Below are 12515 nucleotides of genomic sequence, written 5' to 3' on the forward strand. Positions count from 1 at the left end.
TCCTATAAGGTTTAAGGAACCAAATCCCTACCACAGGTTTTCCATGGAATTTTATTCTTCTTTCTTGCTTCCAAAATATCTACACGTGGCAGACAACTAGTTTCAGGTATATACCCCTCAAATTCATGATCCATTTCTCTGAAGAAGTGAAGTCATACTTGGCTACCTGACTCTAGTAATGCTTTGTAGTTTCATGTCTGCAGGAAACAAGAACGCATGGGAGAGGACTCCTCAGAGTCTATGAGACCTGATTCATTTCAATTCATTCTTGAAATCAGCAGAAGTGTAAAAACATAAAACCCAGAAAGTATTCTCATGATCTGAAGCCTGTTGATGCCAGTTCTGAAACAAAACAGTCTAAATTGTTCGGTGAGATAGGCTAAAGGAAATGAGCTACCAGTGATCATATTAACTTTGTTCTGATAGAAACAGCCTACATAAAATGTAAAAGAAAAAAAAGTCATTTTACTATTATCAACAACAAACGTTTTCAGGCTTTTTTTTATTCAGCAGAGCTATATTTCAGTACCTGTAAACCAACTGAAAAAAAAAATACTCCTTTCATTTCAAGCTACTGTGTGAGCATCTCACATTGTTCCCTTTCCATTTCAGAAATCATAGAATATGCAAATTTCAGAATATGTAAATTTAAGAATTATAGAATATGTAAATCTGGCAAAGACTTCAGGTGGCCGTCTGATCCAAACCCCTGTTCAAACTGAGGATAACCATCTATTTCCAGTTCTTTGGTTTCTGACTAGTTATACTGTCTTTTTCTAGCCTATTTTCTTATACTGAACTGCGGCCAACTGCAGTGTCAGTCTAAAAACTCCTGCACACAGAGCACACAAACTGGGGGGGGGAAAAAGAGTAGTCAGTAGCTTGTAGCACAAGTGGGTTGAGATGATTTAACAGGGACAACCCGTTATATTCTGCCATTTGTGCACTGGCAGAGCCCCTCAGCAATGAACAGTCAATTCTACACCCCTCTTTTTAAAGTCAAAGTGACTTTGAGGAAACAGCACTAATGGTTCCCATTGTGAATGCCAGCATTTAAGCTATTCAGGGAGACGTAAAAGAAAAAAACTTTCTAAAAGTATAAGATTCATTCTACTCTACTTTCCCATCCCCACAAAAAATAAAAAAAAAAATCAGAAAGTTATTCTTGGTGTCCACAAGGCCTATCTTGGGAAACACTATGGACAGGATCTAAATTTTTACTCCAGGCTAATGACAGTGTGTTGCTGACACTTTAGAAGTACCTTTACAGTAACTACAGAAGACTTATTTTAGGAATTTACAGAGTCTCTAAAGTGACATCTTCTTAGGGAAAGAAAATATGAAAGAACCATTTTCTGCATAGCTGCAGTAGACATCATAAAATGCTAATTTAAAATAATCTTTCAAGAAGTACTTAAATGATCCGAAAGTCCGAGCACCACATTCTTTTCAGTGTCTTAAATACCCACTTCTTTGTCCCACAGTAAGCTGAAGTTGAACGTCAACCAACAGCTCATTAACAACTGAAAAACAAGTAAAACTGCTTGATTTTAATTAAAATATTATTTCATAGTTGATTTAATTGGAAAAAATGTAAAGTCTGCTTTGGACTAATTTACTGTGTGGTGGCATCATACGAGTATTTTTTCAAGTGTGTAATTGAAGCAGTCAAATAAACACAGATAAGATGTTTCCAAATTGGCTGCAACGCTGAAGATCCCGTCTCCTTGCTTTCTATTGTACCTGTCAGTTGTTCTGTGTAATTCATTATTACAGCATTTTAACGTGTTTCAGCTGCTGAAATAGTAAGAATTCTCACGCTGCCAAAACAATACGGAATTAAAAAAATTCAAAGGAATTTCTCAGGATCAGAAAATGCCGTTTCAGTTCATTTGTCATCTACAACAACAGAGGCAAGACTTCCCTGGGAAATACATCTGTGTGCACGAAGATTCATGTTGAAACAACCATTGCCATTGTACATAAAAATACTTTCCCATATGAAGAACAAAACTTAAGAACCTGCAGGCAAGCATGAAAAATGTAATTTTGCCTTTTTCATTACCTCTTACAAGGACAACCCTACAGCTTTTTAAGAGAAAGTAGAAGAAAGTTTTGATTCAAAGAAAACTAAATTCTCTCAAATTTACACATTATTCTAACCTATGAGGTCTGTATGACTTATCTTCACTCCCTGAAGTTATATGTGGATCTTATCTCAGTTAAATTAAATATTTACATATATCTGAGCATCTGCCTGCCTCATTTCCACATCTGCAAGGAAGCAGGAACAGTATTTCCAACACAAAGGGGTATACATATTCCTGGTGTCCTTATGTTTATATATAGACTTAGCAAAACAAAATAAATACCTGAAATATAGGCCATGCAAATGTGGAAGAAAAATGTTGAGCAAGACATTTTTGTTCTGCTTCTAGGTAAGTAGTAAAGATATTTTTGGTCCAAACACATCATTCTGTTCCAACACATTACTTTATTCAATTTTATGAAAATTGAATGACCGGAACATAATTAATGGTTGAAACTCTTTCTGTATAACAAATTGAAATACTTTGAATACTAACTAGCCATGTGTAAAGCTCATCAATATTAATGAAACTTTCTGAAATGTATCATTTATTCTTCATGGACAGAATAGACATTAATTGGAAATAAGTCTGATAAGTTTGGGTTTTCAGGAGCACAAAAATGGTAAGGGAAAAAATTCACAGTTGTGTCCAAGAAATTTAGGAGACTAAATTTCATCTTAAACCCATGAAATTTCTGGAAATCCCTGTCACCTCTCCTCACTGTGAAAGCCTAAATAACCTTACAAAAGTGGCCTTCAGCACTTAAAACCAGGATTCCTAGTTGTTTGCAGTAAGACACAACTTTCCACATATAAGATCTCAAACCACCCAGAAAAAATAGAGAAGGAAAGCCAGGCTCTCAAATTAGATGGTGAAAAAAAAAAAAAAATCACCATACTGAAAGAAGAGCTCTTACCTCTTAAAACCCACTGAAGAGCTACTCATTGAGTTATTTATATTCGTTTCACAGTCTTAATGTTTATTACAGGGAGAGGTTAAGCCGTGTAAAAGGCGAGCCATACTCTGATTATAATAATTTAGTGCTACATGTTCTTGCCTCACAATTTTACATAACAAAAAAAACCTCTTTTACAACAAGAAAACAATGAAAAATTATAAAAAACTGAGCAGATGTGAAAAGATGCTGCAAATATTCCAGAGCAGGACCATACTGAAATAATCTTAAAACTAAGAGGCATAAGACTTACCAAAATACCCCAAGCAGCCCACTCATACTCCCACCTCCAACTGTCCTCATCCCAAATACTCCTCTGTAGACACTGTCAAAGAAGAAGAAATTTTGCTGACATACATATGAAAAAAAAAAAATATATATATATATATTTTAAATACTAACCAGAATTTTTAAAATGAAACATAAAATCAGCAGCCCACAGCCTCGATATCGAGTTCTGCCTGATGAAATGAGCAGGTTGTTATCCTTTTTAAGAATAATCAATTAATTTGCATGTCTTCAGGTACAGTCCTTGAACACTGATGTAGGATACCATGTTAATGGCAAAGACAGTATATTACCATAACTATTATTTATACAATGATTCACATAATAAAATACAATAGAAGTCATCTAACATTGTGTGAATTACTTGAGCGACAACTTCAGATTATTCTGCAATGTGGTGGACTGACTTCTCAAATACTTATTAACACAACTTTGTGATTAAGTAATTGCCAGTGGAATTGGTATTTATTTATTTATTTTACTTTTAATCTCTTTCTCTTCTCAGCTGTTTATTGGATTAAATTTAAGAAGGGTGAGAGAAACATGAGTCATTAAATCACTTGAAGGTGCTTCCTGTTTATGAGGCAATAACCATTTTCCTGGGCTAATAAATTCACGGCCCAAGGCTGAACATTTATTGGCCCAAGATACAGTTATTGTTAAGTTAATTGGAAGCACCCTGAAATTGTTATTATAATGAAACTTCTAATGATTAAATATTTGGGAGAAATCATCTATTTTAAAGTGTGTGAGGTTTTGTTTGCTTTTTTGTTTGTTTATTTTAAATGAGAAACTGAGGAGTTTGAGCAACGCTAGTGATTTTTATGAGTTCCATAACCAAAGGAAGGTAATTGTATCTGATCCATATTGTGAAGTCAGTAATGCACATATGTGACACAAAATGGCTCCTGACTTCTTGCTGACTTGCTCCACACTCTCTCCTTGGTCACCCATCTTCTTCCTACCTTGCTGTACGCCACCAAGACTAAGATATTTAGAGATCACTTCTTGTTGTAAACACCTGCAGTGTAAACACCAGCATATATCCAGTATTTATTTTTTCTCCTGATTTTTTTTTCTATTTTTTTCTCATATAATCACTTTTAAGAAAGCTTTATTAACCCTTAGCTTGATTCACACTTTCTAAACATTGAAATATTTGATTGAGCTCTGATCCTGAGAAATAAAACATGTAAATTTAATGTTTCTTCTTGGTTCCACTGAAAAAAAAAAAATATATATATATATATATATAACTTTATACTCATTTCACTACAAAAAAGATTTGTAGGTCCAGAGAATGAGAGAAAAGGAGGGAGTGCCATCTTGTTGAGTATATCAGTGTAAGGTGGTGTTTGTACAGGGAGGAGACCTGGGTACTCTGCAGCTCTCCAAACCCAGCACATGAGATCTAGGCACCGGAGAACACCAAAATTAGGGCTGTATTTGAAAAAAATCTTATAATAACAATAGGTTCTGATTTGTTATTACTGAACACAGTCAGCTTCTTGTATATGAACCAGGAGGCTAGATCTGCAATCTTAATACATTTCTTTTCTCAAAGACTTTCTCAAAATATCAGAAAGCAGCTTAACCTTGAAAATACCGCTTAGCTCACAAAAAAGTGGTTTATTCAGAAAATGGTAATTAATTTTCTACAGAGGCTGAAATCACTCTGCCTAAAGCAAAATCCTTCTGACATTATTAAATGTCACAGTGCAGTTAAAGCACAATTATAAACTAATTCACAGAATAAATCTCATTAGTTTCCTGAGGCCTTATGAATAAACTAAAAGAAAAACGTTACCATATTTGACTTTCATCTCAGCTTTCCTAAACAGATATGCAATCAAAAAGCATGGCATATTAATAATTACAGATGATCAAAACCAGAGAGTTTGCAGAAACAGCAAGGTACAGATTCTGTACATATGCTGCATGAGAGCAATGGAAAAGTGCTTCACCTTTCTCCAGTGCTAACCTATAAAAGACCATCTAGAACTGAAAAATAAAAAATGAGAACCTGAACATACCCCAGCAGCATGCTCCGTTCAGCAGAGGGTGTCACCTCTGCTCCTGAATCTGCAAAACTAAGTTAGTTCACTGCTGGAACCCAGAAAAACAAGCTTCAGCCCTAATTAACAATTGAGAAAACAACTGCATTTGTAACAAGCAGAGATTGCAAATAAGATGATGGGAAAAGTTTTTCATTGCTTAAGCCAAAATATTTGGATTTTTTGTATTTGGATTTTTCTTTAAAGAAAAATGTAGTAAAACCAATAAAAAATTGTGACACATTTCTGTTAGACCTTCTTCTTATTTATCTGTCTTACACACCTCACAGGGGTGCAGCTAAGTAAGGACTAGATGGCCTAAGTGCTGGGAGGAAAAAATACCTTAGCTATTCCTATTCCCTTCCTTGTGCTTTGTGCGTAGCTTTCACCTCCACACCAAGGCGCTGAGGTCAAAATTTTCCACGGGGACACGTGCTGCGCTGAATCCAGATTGTTATCTGCTTAATAGATAAATTAAATTCTGCTGGAAAATTAGGATGAAGAGAAGTGGCCACTAAAGGCAAACCTCGCCTGGCTGAGCTGAAGACAAGGGATTTATTCTTTTAACGTCTTTTGCTCTGACTTCTGTAAAACCCTTTTATGAGCTAACTAACATGAAGAAAACATATTTACTAGAAAAATTCAAGAAGGGTAAAGACATACAATCTTCCTGTTGGATTTGGTTTCAAAGGAGTAATTTCCTCCCCCTCAGTAGCAGATCCACATGCATGGCTGTCTCTCTTTGTTTAAATAGGGATGAACCTTCTGGGCCTGGGAATTTGGCTTTGATTCAATTACAGCTGAAGGCTAAGCAGCTTATCCACAGCTTAGCTGAAGCAGAGACCCAACTGGCCCATAAAGCTCAGACGACGACGACTGAAATTGAGAGTAGAAAGAGTGGATCCAAAAATTTGGTTCGGTCCACTGAAAAGACAAAGGACAATCAGAAATAATAGTAAGGGCACTTTGTCCTTCTGTTTTGCTGCCTCCCCCCCTTTGATTCGGTCAGGTCTCGCTAAGAGATCTGCTGCTGCAATAGTTCTTTACGTAAAAAGAGACTTCACCTAGTAGAAGAAAAAAACGCATCCTGTGAGCTAAAACACTAGAATGGGGTTCAGAATATGGGATTTGGGTTAGCACTTGTATTCCAGGCTGCACAGAGATGTGGCTCAAACTCTGTTCTGCAATTCCAATTCTGAAAAAAACTAGTATTCAACTCAAAAGTATTACTCGATATTTTCTTACAAAGATGTTCTGAAGAACTTGTACTGGTATTGGTACACTACTTGAATACTACAAATATAGGAACTGCCTATGGAAGTAGATAAACAAAAATGAAGCACTTCTAATTTCACTCAGCATAAAAGGAAGAGTGAACCTGTCAGATCTTTACAAAACATAACCACAAACCAAATTGTGGATTTTAATCCAGCAGTGGCAACTTACAGCAGCAGAGAACCTGTCTGATCACATAACAACTGTGGAGGAGATTTAAGGAGATCAGCAGTTAAGTTCAAAATTAAATTTCTAATTATGGGGTCATCATAAAACAACAAGCACTTGAAAACATAATGCAAAACAAATAGAAATAGAATTGTTCACTAAATAAGGAACGTGCAAAAGTAACACACTGCAGTAAAAAGAACATGCCTAATACTATACTATAAAGTGGAATAATGACGTTTATTTTTGCACCATCTTAAAAGTGTTCTTTATATCAAAATCAAATTCAAAGGTTTCCTTTTCTATTTTTTTTTTTCCCCTTCTGTGTGTGTTTTCCCTTATACTGCTATGGTCAGTGTATTATACTTAGTTGACCGTAAAACTAAAAGCATGTTAAAATTGAAAGCAATTGCAACATTTGCTTAAATCACACTGGATTTAAGAGGGAGAAAAAATATTAACCAACCTTATTTACACTGAGACTACAGTCTCCTGTGACATCCTAGTTGTCAGCTTTTTTTTTTTTTCCCCAGTCTCCTAATGCAAGGATAATTTTAGGAATAGAAAATAGAATCAGGAGGTTTAAACCTTTTTTCATTTTTTTTAATTCGAACAAATTCAAGTACTCTGTTGGAGGAAATAATAATAATAATAAAAAAAGAGAACAAAACAGTGAGGACTTAATTTTATATATATATTATTATTATTTTTATTATTATTATTATTATTATTATTATTTTTTTTTTTTACAAAGGAAGGAGATAAAATGGGTGCTTCAAAACTGATATCCTGAAAATAATCATAACTAAAAGACTGAAGAAACATGTCCACACTCAGGCCTGGATGCAACTCATCTAAATTAGGAAACTGCACGTGATAAATTCACTCAACAGCAGATGATGAGACAGACAATTCCCAGGCGAGTCAGGTCTGATGTAGGAGCGTATTAAGCAAGGCTGACTACATTCATGCCTAATATTAGATGGGATGAATTTAATCTTAGCACTTTTCTGGTGCAACCGATTTCAGTGATGAGAAATTGGTTATAATTCAGCCCACGGTGCAATTGTTTCATGGATGAAGCTGCAGCCCCAGTTTAACTCAGTGGGACTGTTGCAATCATCTTTAAGTCGGTGGATGAATCTTATGAATCAAAATCTAATCGTTTTAATGACACTACAAAAAAATAGAAAAAACGTACTTGGCAACAGAGAGAGAAGCAAATGCAATCTCAGAAAGTTGCTAAAACAAGGGAGGAACTGCATTTGTTTGTATTCGATTCCTACTGTGGTAATTATCTCTGCAGATCTCATGATAACTCTCTTGGAAGGAGTCACTGAGAGCTGTAACACATTATTCAGTAAATGTCACTTTGTGGGAATGGAAGCAGTGTTCATTAGAGAGCCATAAGCAGACTTTTTACAATGAAATTGTAAGGAAGTAGGCTGATTTGATGTTTGCAAAAGGAATACTAATGTCCCTGCTGTCTCTGGGAAGACCTGCTATTTTCAAGAAGAGTTTTCTAAACCAATAAATCCTATGCCAGCAAGTGGCCCAGTAAAGATGCACAGATCTTAGTAACTCATCATAATCCTTTGTAACTCCTTTCAAAACATAACCTGCTTACAAGGATTCGTGATTCTTGTGTTCCGCAAAAATATCCCCAATCAACCTGAATGGAAGCACCCAAGGGGGTTTTTGGCTGTGCAACTGAGCTAAAGGCAATGATTCACGCACTTCAGCGAGCCGATGCTGCAGCAGGTGCAACAGCCATAGTGCACAGCAGCACAGCTGTGGCAAGGACCATTTCCTCAAATTTACACCTATACAACTCAAGTCTCGTGTCCTCCCACTCCCCCAGCTCCAGGAGCGGGATGGTCATTAAGCACGAGGTTGCCATATGGGGCTCACAGCACTGGGAAGCTGTGCCGACCCTGTTGCGACTTCAGATCTGGAATTTCATCCATAATTTGAGCGCCTCTGGTGACACAACCTGGGGTTTTCTGTGCCCCCTACCTCAAAAGGCAACAGAGGAATTTGAAAAAGGTCAGTATTTCAGAAAATTAGATCCAATTAGAGCCAATCTTGCCAAAACATTCCTATGTTTTAAGCATCTACAACCCAGCTGTCTGGAAACGAGACAGCAGCTGTAAGGGTTGTATGCTGGTTTCCCCTACCACCAGTCACATACTTTCATGCTACCATGTAAGCTGTGCCTAACCACTGAGGAGTTGTCTTTATACAATATTTGCACTCCCTTAACAATACTGCATTAATAAAGATGTGCTATTGTTGGTACAATAGGTTATTCCCACCGGTTTATCTGCTCCTGCATAGAAATGAAAGAGCTGTACAAGAATATGCACAGGCTTGCCTGATTTGCGTCCTCGCTAGTAATTTAACTCACATAAGTGCATCATTATGTGAGACGAAACAAAAAAGAGAGATGAAGAAAACTTTCTTTTATCCTAAAAACACAAGGTAAGTGACAACCTGGGAAGTAAATCAGACTCAGCTGGTAATCCGGACTGAACAAAAGAATCTCAGTACCACAGGGAAAATAAAAACCTGCCTTGAGCTGCAAAGTTACGAGAAAGAAATGTGGTTTAACTCAAGAAGTCTGTGCTTTAGAAAAGTTTGATTTTTTTTTTTCCTATAGATTTCAAGTCTAATGGGGAACTGGTTAATTGACTTTCTGATCCACAAAGAGAAGAAGGGTGACAAGCTGATCCTTAACCGACACAGGAAGGCCGACGGCAAGTAGAAGGGTAACTAATTTATCTTCCAAGTCAACACAGCTTCATGCTCTGGGAGAAGTACATAATTAACACTGGAAGGGGAGCTCCACCTTGCTGCATCAAGCAACACTATCAATGCTCCTGTCCTGCGGGTGTAAATCAGATCTGAAGTTGACAGGACAGGCTCTTAGTTCATGCAAAGCAGCCCATGGCTGGAGCCCACTGGCATCAGCTGCGCATCTGGCCCCAAAACTGCAGGCAGACAGCGAGCCCTGCAAACACGTCAGGGTAGCTGCACCTCACCAATTAGGCAAGGTTTTCTCTCTTGCAAAAATTATTCCAGCCATTAGCTGAACCTGAGACAGCTCTCCCATAAATAATTTTGTTAATAAGCAGATGTTAATTATATTAACTAAGCTTTTTATTTTTATTTAATTGTTCCTCAAGTTTGTTATCAGTTAAATGCACCAAGGACAGAGGTGTACCAAACAAATGATGCCTGCAGCAGATAACTCAGAAGTCAATGGTGCTTGGAGACTAATAATTAAGGCCTGATAGCAGACATTTTAAACAGCAATGCTCCACAGTCTTGCTCGTCTTTAAATAAAGGGATTAACTTCCCAAACCATATTCAAGGAACCTTCCAAGATGGAAGCATCATTGTTAGCTACCTTCTGGGAAATTCTGGGGAAGCTATTTGCTGACATAACTGCAGCACCTAAAGATAGCACTCAGATAAAAATAAAAAGTAAAATCTCAATGTATTAAGTACATTTTAACCCCAAATTTTTATAAATTAGAGTAAAAATGCCATATAAAGTACTCTTCTTAGAGACAGGCTTATAAGTCTTCTATGAACCACAACAAAATATGGAGTAGTGCTTAACACATACCTCAGATACAGCATCAGTGGAAGAGCCGTGGGAGAAGTCCTCAAACACACTTTCTGCAACATAAATAAAGGGAATTTTAGCATGCAGGGAAGCTGTGAATAATAGAGCAGAAACTAAAATGCCTGTGTCTGGTAAATATCCATGCTGGCCATTAGCAATGGCAAATAAAGCTGTTCTTTCAAAATGGTCGCTGTGGAACAGAAACATAACCACACTGGAGAATAGTCAAGGCTTTACGCATAATAAACTATTTTTAGTTTGCCTGAACACGAGAAGTTACGCCTGAACCTTTGAGTTCTTTCAAATAAGAAAGCTTTGGGCAAACAACAGCTCACAAAACCTTGATGCTAATTATTTCCTTGTGGCGTAGAGACCACAGGGACACCAGGGTTCTTTTAGGATCAGCAACTGCTACCACGTTATTGATGACAATAACTTCAACTAACTTTACTGAGGACAGGCTCCCTTCTTATACCATTCGCTCTACAGCAGTACTTTTCCACTAACTACTCATTGGTCAAAAACTTTGCCCGACAACCGCAAACACCCAGCAACTTCCATGTCTTAACGGCTGGAGAACAAGCAGTCCGAGACAGCAAGGCATCTCCTGAATCACCCTTCTGTGTTCCTTCTAAACTCTTTACATTCCTCGTGGCCTCATCGTTAAGAGTCCGAAGTTATCATCAACCATGGGGCTTGTCAACCCCCATGGCCACACTCGCACATTTACTAGCCACAAATGAGACTGAAGCTGCAACCTGAAGGAAGGAATTGCAGCGGGCTTTGGAAGCCAGGCCTTGTACCAGGAGCAGTGCTGTGCCTCAGCACTGACATACTACTGCTGGCGCTGGGGCTGTGCAGTGTTTTAGCACCTAAATTGACCATGGCCAAAGGGATTTTAGCTCGGGTCTTGGTGCCAGCAGCTCTGTTCTCATCTTCCTCCTTCCCCCAACAGCAATTTTCAACAGCAGCACTGCTCTGGGATATTCATGGGTTCCGTGGAGCGTGGCGCTATCATGGATGTGCAACCACTTGCTTTTGGCTTCAGCTGGCCTCTGAAAGGAAGCAAGTTGCTCATTGAGACAAGTGAGAAAAGTAACAAGGCTGAAAGGGTTTATTTCTGGAAACTTTGAGCTCCTTCAAGTCCTTCTCTGCTTTGCTCAATACCTGGGAGGATTGAATCCAAGTATCCAAACCATAACTCACCCTTATGGGTTGGGCTAAAAATTATTAGAGAGTTTTAATGTTCTCTTTCATATATATATATTTGCAGTGTCTGTCTCTAACAAAGTTAATTCAGATACGTAAAAAGAAAACAAAATCAGACTTATAGACTGCCTCTTGCTATGGCTCAGCTGTACTTGAGCCCTCAGTCATTGATACTGATTCAACAAAATCACATCGCCACTCGCTAACAATTTGCAATATACATAAACTTGACATTACTCTGCATAAATGAGAAACACAAGAAACAATACCTTCTAATGTGATATAGATCTGTCCACTTAGGAGGGGTCCTTGGACTAACTTTTAGAAATTTGTGGAAATCCAAATATTATTTAAAGAAAAAGCAAAAACAAATACAGATGTTTCTATAGAGTTTATTTTTCACTGTAACACTTCCATGTGAAAAAGTTATTTATGCAAGAGACATATCCAATATTCGTTTGAAGCTTTCACTCTGCAACAGCTAGCCTAAGAAAAGCATCAGCACTAGATGTAGTCTAAGCACACACAACTGTACTGATGCCATTTTTCAAGGACGCTTTGATTAAAAATACCAAGCTGGCCTACAGGCTTCCTCATCAGCTTGAGATGCAGGTCTGCTCCCTCCTTGCTGCACACAAATGTTATTCTTGAACTTTTTACCACCAAATAGATACATGTGGATTCTCCCAGGCAAGCGACAGACGCTGGCAGCTTTTACCTGTTGTTGGCAGAAATCAGTTCCCCCGCTCTTCTCTTGTCGATGCACACCAAGCCTGCTTGATTGCTCTCTTCAAGACCAGTCCTCAAGGTGCTGAGCATGTCCTTGTCTCCCTCTGAAGTTCCTG

General features: G+C 37.7%; 1 protein-coding gene across 1 annotated transcript in view; it reads right to left on the bottom strand.

Moving 5' to 3' along the window:
* Positions 1 to 12515, bottom strand: part of LOC308182997 (uncharacterized protein) — a 230889-nt gene that overhangs the window by 72134 nt on the left and 146240 nt on the right. The window contains exons 26-28 of the mRNA XM_080568459.1: positions 12389 to 12512; positions 10462 to 10514; positions 3299 to 3370 (exon numbers count right to left, since the gene is read on the bottom strand). The gene's annotated coding sequence lies outside the window, so the exon portion shown is untranslated. The remainder of the gene's footprint in view (positions 1 to 3298; positions 3371 to 10461; positions 10515 to 12388; positions 12513 to 12515) is intronic.

This window comes from Anser brachyrhynchus (assembly GCF_964034855.1).
Source record: "Anser brachyrhynchus genome assembly, chromosome: 26".
Lineage (NCBI taxonomy): Eukaryota > Metazoa > Chordata > Aves > Anseriformes > Anatidae > Anser > Anser brachyrhynchus.